Raw genomic sequence first — 9649 nt, 5'->3', positions numbered from 1 at the left:
TGTGGAACTCTGATAGTTGTTTCGATCATAGCGGTGTGGAAGGTAACAGCGACAACCACCCGACACTACTTGTGAACTCTGATAGTTGTTTCGACAACACATAAAGTGTGTCATCGGCACAAGGTCAAATTCTCACACCGAGTCAAATGATATGAAGATGATGACCCTTAACCTACTATACCCAGGAATAGCCTGAGACCGCCTCTCGTCCCCATCCGGGTGGCTGGGGCATCAGAAGAAAAAAGAGAAACATGACGGGCAACAAGGTGCACGCTCTTGTTGCACGCTCACCGTGAACGAGAAATAAAGGAGTGAAGAGAATATGTATCATACTATGTGATCATTTGCTTTACTTATATAAAGCTAGGCGTAAGCCTTTGGTCTAAAAAACATGGGACGACACCCCGCCGAATTAGGAAAAAAACAAACTATTAAGAAGTTATGGAGACACCCAACTATACGCATCTCCTCCCCTGGTCTCTCAATTAATACAATATATATAAGTTACGTGAAACCATAAGAGCATCAAAGGCCGACCTAGATCAGTGGTAGAGCGCGTGGCTTTTAACCACGTGGCCGTGGGTTCGATCCCCACGGTCGGCGCAATTGTCAGATTTTCTGAGACTCGATTGCTTTTTTGATAACTATACTATACGAATGTGCAATACATTCTGCCTGGTTGTAATACTTAGGACAATCTTTTTTTTCCTTTTATTTATAACTGTGAATATGTAGTATATTGGCGGTTGAATACTTGGAAAATATCTTTAGTGTGTTTGATCCCACAACCGGCGTCAATTTTTTGATGCAATCGTTTCAATAACTCTTAAAAAAAGACATAGTTTGAAGTATATACTCATCTAACACAATAATACATAGTTTGAAGTATTTTTTCCTTTTATTTATAACTGTGAATATGTAGTATATTGGCGGTTGAATACTTGGAAAATATCTTTAGTGTGTTTGATCCCACAACCGGCGTCAATTTTTTGATGCAATCGTTTCAATAACTCTTGAAAAAAAAATACATAGTTTGAAGTATATACTCATCTAACACAATAATACATATTTTCCCTCACAAACAAATATCACCGTATTTCGTGCAGCACATTTGACACACAATCATGATAGACGTGAGATAGAAATCAGTTCCTAGTACAAATCACCAAAACCTACCGACATTGAATATAGGTTCAAAGATATTAATCTGCTAAAAAGGATTTGGGTCTGTCTAAGACTCACCTATGTCTCATCTTTTTCTTAGGAGAATCTACGTCTCATCTAAGTATGGCATCATCGTGTGCCTAGAACTCATCAATAAACTTTTGGAACCCTGTGGTTTTATTTCGTAAAAAAATGATCGTCGTCAAAATAGTGTTGCTCATAGTTTAGCTAATATAGACCGTTCTGAAGGTAGCACCGCATGTTCGTTGCGTCGTGTTTCAGATAGCATTTCACATCTTCTTTTAACGGACTGTAACACTATTACCGAGGAATAAAAAAATCTCCCCAAAAAAAGGTCTCATTCATGTGTTGTCCTAGTTTTTTTTTTGTTCTCCTAACCAGGCCTTAATCCCCGCGCGGCCCAATTGTTCAGTGTACTAGGTTGTTCAATTGTATTTATATCTCTGTGTGCTTTTGACCCTATACGTTTTGGGAGTCAGGCTGCTTGCGTATAGGGTTTTGGGACAGTCGATAAATTATTGTTGTTAATCTGCGCCCTCCATCAAGGCCTCACGTAACTTCCTCCAGAGTTATGTTACCTCCATCTTGGGCATCCAGCAATTCCCCATGGGCGACTGGGACAAGGGAAAGATGGTGATACAAGACAGAGCGGGCCAGCCAGAGGTGCCGAGACGAGCTGCAGCTGGGGCGAACCACAAGTGGGTACCTCCATCGGAGAGCTGGACTAAGCTAAATGTTGATGGATCCTACAATCCACACGATGGAACGGCAGGGGCAGGCATGGTCCTCAGAGACCACAATGGAGACATCATCTTCTCGGACTGCTGATCACTATGGTCGTGCCCAGATGCCCTCCATGCGGAACTGGCGGGATGTATGGAAGGGCTAGCCCTAGCACATCAATGGACGCAACTACCAGTTATATTGGAATGTGGCAGCCTTCAAGTCGTCCAGATGATTAACAACACCAGCGGGAATCGATCGCAGTATGCCATGGTGGTAGCAGAGGTGAAGAGACTGATGGGTGAAAGGGAGTGTAGGGTGGCTCATATTTCTCGGTTGCAAAACCATATTAGTCATGTAATAGCTAATTTTGATAGATCGAAGGACCGAACCATGGTCTGGATTCAGTCTGGTCCTCTAGATGTCCCTAAGCTGTGTAGGGATGAACTCCAAATTACTTGAGCAATACACTCCTTTTTCCCTCGCAAAAAAAATTGTTGTTGTTATGCCAAAAGAAACAAGTGGTTGTTCTTCTTCACTAAAAAGAAAAAAAGAGAAGAAAAATATGTTGCGCTAGTGGAGAGCAGGCTGAAGGCTCACCGTCGTGGCTGTCAATCTGGACGCCGGCGACTTGCATCGCTCCCCCTTTCAATGTATGCTCGCCCATGTTATGTGTTCGTCTATTCTTCTTTTTCTGTATTTATGTCTCTTCGTGTGTCTCTGTTCTATTTTGATACAATAACATATTTTTTTCTTTTCTTTTGGTGTACACCACAAGAAGTGGATGCTTGGTCTACATTATAAAATACTTGATTTTAAAAAGGAAATAAAATGCAGAAAAAACATATCATAAAACTCTCCATCATTGACAATTTTTTTAGAAAAGGAGAAACAAAAAAACACAGTTGCTTGCACTAGGTGCCACCCCCTTTCTTTTGGAAAAAAGCCGCCTTGAAGGAAAAGCAAAAAAATATGTAGTTACGTCCTGCCTTAAAAATATGCAATAAGACCCCTTGCCCCCCTTAGACAAACGTGTAGCTGTGTCCAGCCATTTAATTGCCCCCCCCCCTTGTAAAACATGCAAACTGCATCTATCCCTCTACAAACAAGTGCAAATGAATTTTGCCTTAGACAACGTGCAATTGCAAACTACCCCTCTATAGTCCACTATAGCCGCATCCCCCGCCTTACAAACCGATGATCACTTTTGAAACGTGCAAAATGTGCCCATTGTAGTGGAAAACAGGCATTTGCTTCCAGCCTTGGTAAATGTGCAGTTAGAACCATAGACGCCTCAAAAAACGTGCAATTGCAATTATCCCATAAACAACCGTAGTTGCGTCCCGCCTTGAAAGACATGCACTTGCGACTATCCCGTAAGTAAATGCGGCTTCATCTCGTCTTGGAAAACATGCACTTACGATTACCCTTTATAGACAGGTGTAGTTGTATCCCGTCTTGGAAAACATGCAGTTGCGATTACATCATAAACAAATGTAGTCGCGTCCCACCTCGAAAAACATGCAGTTACTACTATCCCCTATAAACAAGTGCAGTTGCGTCCTGCCTTGGAAAATATGCAATTGTGACTATCCCTATAGACAAATGCAATTGCGTCCCCATCATAAAAATATGCAAATTGCGACTACCCTTAGAGACAAATGCAATTGAGTCTCGCCTTGAAATATGTGTAATTGCGACAACCCCAATAAACAAGTGCGGTTGCGTCTCGCCTTGTCAAACGCACTTGCGACTACCCTCTATACACAAGTGCAGTTGCATCCCATCTTAAAAAAACATGCAGTTGCGACTAAATCATAAAAAGATGCAATTGTGTCCCACCTTGAGAAACATGCAATTATGACTATCCCTATAAACAAGTGTAGTTTCATCCTGCCAACATTATAGTGTGCTCACCTTTGAAAATAAATAAACCAAGATAAAAAAGGGGAAATTGCGTGGAGGCCGGATAGACGAAATAAATGTGAAGTGGCACCTGGATAACAATAAAAATAAATAAATAATTATCATTTTAATCTACAAAAAATGGAAAACGTAAAACAATAAAAAAACACATGCATCAAAAAGCTCCACCATAGGAAAAACTATTATTTTTAAGCCCCTCACAGACACTGTTTAGAGACAAAAAAAAACACCCGTATATTATCATGAACCTGTATATATGAAAAATAAACACTCATAGAACAAAAAGTAAAAATAAAGATGAGCCTACAAAACTAAAAATTAAAAGAATAAAAACCTTGCCAATTAAAAAAATCAATAAAGAACAATAGGCACAGAAAAAATAGACATAAGAACATTTGACACACAACAAAAACATGCTTCAAAAAAATCCGTCCATCCGACATAACTTAGGGTTGCTATAGTCTTCTTGTCAAATACATAATGGACCACCATGATGGGTCAAAAAAAAACTACATAGGCCACGAGCAAAATCAGTAAAACAGGCAACCACTACACCAATGCAATGGTCGTTCGCTCAAAGAAAACGTGAACCGTGATGCTATAACAATCGACCGCTGACAAAAGTGAATATGAGCAAAACAAAAAGGTCAGCTAGCTGAGTTTCAGCCAAACAAAGAAAAAAAACACCATGTCCCTGTTTGTTTGTTTGTGTCGGTTGTCTACAGTAACTAGATGATAACCCGCACGTTGCTGTTGGAATATTTTGTAATATATTCAGTTAGAATTGTTTGCATGGAACATGAAGATATAGAGCAGTAACATAAAAAAATATTTCCTATGTTTGGTTATTCTATAATATAAATATCATAATTGTATGTAAATTTTCATGCATGTGTTTCATGTTGAGATGGCTCTTTATTATACATGGATGAATGCTGTGGTGGGCCTTTCTCTATACATGTTGAAGATGACGTAGCATACTCGCATGTTGAGAGAAATAGGTTAGTGTGGACGAGCTATTTAGATATAGGAGATTTATATTCTCAAAAAGAAATGAACACCCGCGTCTGGCCCAGCCCAGCCAAACCTAGGTCGGAGAGCACTGTTGTGTTGTTGTGGGCTGATGTGTTGTTGTTTGCTCTTGTTGTGTTGCTTGGCAAAAAGATAAATCAAACGACAAAAAAGCTGGAATATCCTATTTGTCGCTCGCTGCGTCAAGCAGTCGGCGCTTGGCACAAACGAGCGACCGAACAAAGACGCAACGGACCGGCCCATATAACTGTTCGAGCGTTCTGGTTTCGGAACCTTTTAGAAATTTCAGTCGGTTTTTTCTAGTTTGGAAAAACTTTTAGAAGGTTCCCTGAACATGGTTTTTTTCTTTTTTCTTTTTTCGTTTCTGTTTTTTTCCCTGTTTTTGTTTTATAAAATGTTCTTCAAATTAGAAAAATGTTTTTGATTTTTAAAAATCCTTCTGAATTTTCCAAAAAATGTACTGGATTTTGTAAAATGTTTTGGATTTTCAAAAGGTGTTCTTGATTTTTAAAAAAATCTGGCTTTTCGAAAAATGTTCTGGAATTTGGAAAAATGTTTCAAAATTTTTAAAAATAATGTTCTTGAATTTTAAAAATGCTACGGAATTTTGAAAAATGTTCCGAATTTGAAAAAATGTTCCATATTTTCACAAAAATATTCGGAAATTTGAAAAATGTTCTGGAATTTGAAAAAATGTTCTGGATTTTAAATAATGTTTGGGAATTTTCAAAAATGTTCCGGAATTTGAAAATATGTCACGGAATATGACAAAATGTTCCGGAATTTTGAAAAAATGTTCAGGAATTTGAAAAAAACCCGGAATTTTATCTATTTTTTTGGATTTTTCACAAAAGTGTTCCTAAATTTGTCCCTTTTTTCCGCATCTGATGCATCTATTTGTCAAGAGTACTGCCGGAGTATCTCACAACATTGTTTCCCGTTAGCACACCCACGTCGCCACACATGGTCGTTCTAAACAAAACAAACAGACACAGCCAGAAATAATGTGTGCATTTTTTAAATCTTATTTGCCTATGTATATATCGACACTAGTTTGAGCAGGGAGTTTTGGAGCTCGGGCTCCATGGCACTCTTTATTGAAAAAAAATTCAAATTTCAAAAAAATTGGTTTCAAAAAAATCCAAAACAAATATGCAAGTAGACAAGGATGAAATGTATATGTGTGCAAGAATTCAGGACGAAATACCTTAAGATGAGATCTATGCAAAAAAACAAATTCATGGACTTTCGTGATGAATAGTATCATGTGTATCATGTGTTAAACAGCCACAAAATTGTCTTTTTTGCACAGACCTCATTTCAACGTATTTTGTTCGAAAAATTTGCACACATGTGTGTTATGCCTTCATGTATATCCATATTTTTTTAGAAAGAAATTTGAAATGTAAAAATGTAAAAATCAGAAAAATGTGAGTTGGAAGAAGAATCTAGAAAAATAAATGAAAAGTATTGAAAGAAAAATGAAAGAAGAAAAAAGTGTGAAAAGAAAACATAATGAACAGAAAAACTCATGAGCGAGTCTCAATAAAAAGGGGTGTCGTAACCAATCGCGCAATGGAGAAAAAATTGAAAAGGAAAAAATAAAAATAAGAAAAATTTGCATGGCGAGGGTGAACATGTATCTATGTCGGGCGAGTTCCGTGTCGAGGGTGAACATGCAACTGGGTTGGTGCGACTTGCATGTCGAGTGTGGACATGAAACTAGGTCAGGTTGGAGGAGTTGTGTGTCGATAGTTGCTGTTGGCTACGCCTATAGGGATTTCCTTGGCAAATATGCAAAGGATTCCCCCGCGGCCTTGGAGCCTTGCGTTGGTGTTCCCTTGAAGAGGAAAGGGTGATGTAGCACAGCGGCGATAAGTATTTCCCAGAGTTTGAGAACCAAGGTATCAATCCAGTAGGAGGATCGCGTCAAGTTACAAGTACCTGCACAAACACAAAGAGCTTGCACCCAACGCTATGAAGGGATTGTCAATCCCTTATAGATTGTTTGCAAAGTGTGAACTGAAAGCAAAAAGTAAACAAAGCGAAGTAAAAGTAAAAGCGGAGACGATAGTTGTGAGTAGACCCGGGGGCTGTAGTGTTCACTAGTGGCTTCTCTCATGAAAGCAAGTAGACGGTGGGTGAACGAATTACTGTTGAGCAATTGATAGAACCGCGCAAAGTCATGACGTTATCTATGGCAATGATCATACATATAGGCATCACGTCCAAAATAAGTAGACCGATACTTTCTGCATCTACTACCATTACTCCACACGTCGACCGCTATCCAGCATGCATCTAGTGTATTGAGTTCATAAGAACAGAGTAACGCCTTAAGCAAGATGACATGATGTAGATGGACAATCTTAAATCTATGATGAAAGCCCATCTTGTTACCCTTGATGAAAACAACACGATGCGTGCCTTGCTGCCTCTTCTGTCACTGAGAAAGGTCACCGCACGGTATGAATCCAAAACCAAGCACTTCTCCCATTGCAAGAATCATAGATCTAGTTGGCCAAAAAAAATCAAGACTAGGAGAGACTTACAAGGATATCAAATCATGCATATAAGAAATTAGCAAAGACTCAAATATAATTCATAGATAATCTGATCACAAATCCACAATTCATCGGTTCTCGACAAACACACCGCCAAAGAGGATTACATCGGATAGATCTCCATGAAGATCATGGAGAACTTTGTATTGAAGATCCAAGAGAAAGAAGAAGCCATCTAGTTACTAACTACGGACCCGTAGGTCTGAAGTAGACTACTCACGAGTCATTGGAGAGGCGATGATGTTGATGTAGAAGCCCTCCAGCTCCAAAGTCCCCTCCGGCAGGGCACCGGGAAGGGTCTCCAGATGAGATCTCGCGGAAACGGAAGCTTGCGGCGGCGGAAAAGTGGTTTCATGGACGCCCTGATTTTTTCTAGGATTTTAGGGAATATATAGGCCAAAGAGCAAGGGCAGGGGAGCTCTAGGGAGACCACAAGCCTGGTGGTCGCGGGCCCCCCTTGTCGTGGCCACAGGGCTTGTGGGCTCCCTATGGGCCTCCTGCCTTGGCCCTCAAGTCCCCCGATCTTTTTCTGTTCTGGAAAAAATTCATTTCGGGGATTTTATTCCGTTTGGACTCCGTTCCAAAATCAGATCTGAAAAGAGTCAAAAACACAAAAGAAACAGGAACTGACACTTGGCACTGAATTAATAAGTTAGTCCCAAAAAAGATATAAAAGGTATATAAAACATCCAAAGTTGACAAGATAACAACATGAAACCATTAAAAATTATAGATACGTTTGAGACGTATCAAGCATCCCCAAGCTTAACTCCTGCTCGTCCTCGAGTGGGGAAGTGATAAAGAATGAATTTTTGATGCTTTCATGCTACCTAGCATAGATGTCCTTTGTAACTCCTCTTATGTGACGTGAATGTTCAAATCCGTTAGATTCAAAAAATAGTTTGCTATTGACGTGGAGACAATAATACTTCAAGCAAACTAGCAAGGTAATCATGAACTTTGAAAATAACAAGGCCAAAAGAAAGTTATCCCTACAAAATCATATAGTCCGGCTATGCTCTATCATCCTAGCACAACGAATTTAAATCATGCACAACCTCGGTATTGGCCAAGTAATTATTTTCACACCTTTACTTTCTCATACTTTTTCAACTCTCACGCAATACATGAGCGTGAGCAATGGTTTTAGCACTATAAGTGGAATGGAGTGTGGTGGAGGTTGCAAGGCAAACAAGGAGAAGATGGTCACATTGACTAGGCATATCAATGAGCTATGGAGATGCTCATCAATAGATATCAATGTGAATGAGTAGGGATTGCCATACAAATAATGCACTAGAGCTAAGAGTATGTGAAAGCTCTTAAAGAAAACTAGTGGGTGTGCATCCAACTTGCTTGCTCACGAAGACCTAAGGAAATTTTGAGGAAGCCTATCATTGGAATATACAAGCCAAGTTATATAATGAAAATTTCCCACTAGCTATATGGTGGTGACAAAACGTGAGACTCTCAATCATGAAGATCATGGTGCTTAATAAGCACAAGTGTGGAAAGATAGTAGCACCGTCCCTTCTCTCTTTTTCTCTCATTTTTTTGGTGGGCTCTTTGGCCTCTTTTTTTTGTGGACATCTTTGGCCTCTTTTATTTCCTCACATGGTACAATGCTCCATCAATGATGATCATCACACTTACAACTCAAAACTTAGAGCAATGATGACTCTATATGAAATGCCTTCGGTAGTATACCGTGACAATGATCTAGCATGGCATATACATCAATGGAAACATCATGCTAGCTATCTTATGATCATGCAATGGCAATGTAGAAGTGGTGGCACATGTCATGGTGGTAGTTGCATGGCAATATATCTCGGAATGGCTTTGAAAAAGCCATAGTATGTAGGTATGGTGGTTGTTTTGAGGGAGGCTAATGGTGGGTTTTATGCACCGACGAAAGTTGCACGACACTAAAGAAGATAGTGATGGTGGAAGGTGAAAGTGCATGTAAACCAAGGACTCAACATTAGTCATGAAGAACTCATATACTTGTTGCAAAAGTTTTAGTAGTAATCGAAACAAAGCATTCAACGCATACTCCTAGGGAAAGGGTTGGTAGGTATAAACCATCGTGCGATCCCGACCGCCACACAAAGGATGACAATCAATAAACTAATCATGCTCAGACTTCATCACATAGCGGTTCACCATACGTGCATGCTACGGGGATCACTAACTTCAACACAAGTATTTCTAGATCC

General features: G+C 39.5%; 1 non-coding gene across 1 annotated transcript; it reads left to right on the top strand.

Annotated features, from left to right (window-relative positions):
- Positions 1-531: 531 nt before the first annotated feature.
- Positions 532-603, top strand: TRNAK-UUU. The gene has a single exon. It is a non-coding gene; the product is annotated as a tRNA-Lys (tRNA).
- Positions 604-9649: the final 9046 nt, after the last annotated feature.

This window comes from Hordeum vulgare, chromosome 4H, assembly GCF_904849725.1.
Source record: "Hordeum vulgare subsp. vulgare chromosome 4H, MorexV3_pseudomolecules_assembly, whole genome shotgun sequence".
Taxonomy (NCBI): Eukaryota; Viridiplantae; Streptophyta; class Magnoliopsida; order Poales; family Poaceae; genus Hordeum; species Hordeum vulgare.
Note: the sequence above shows the minus strand (reverse complement) of the source record. Positions and strands in the feature narration are given on the sequence as shown.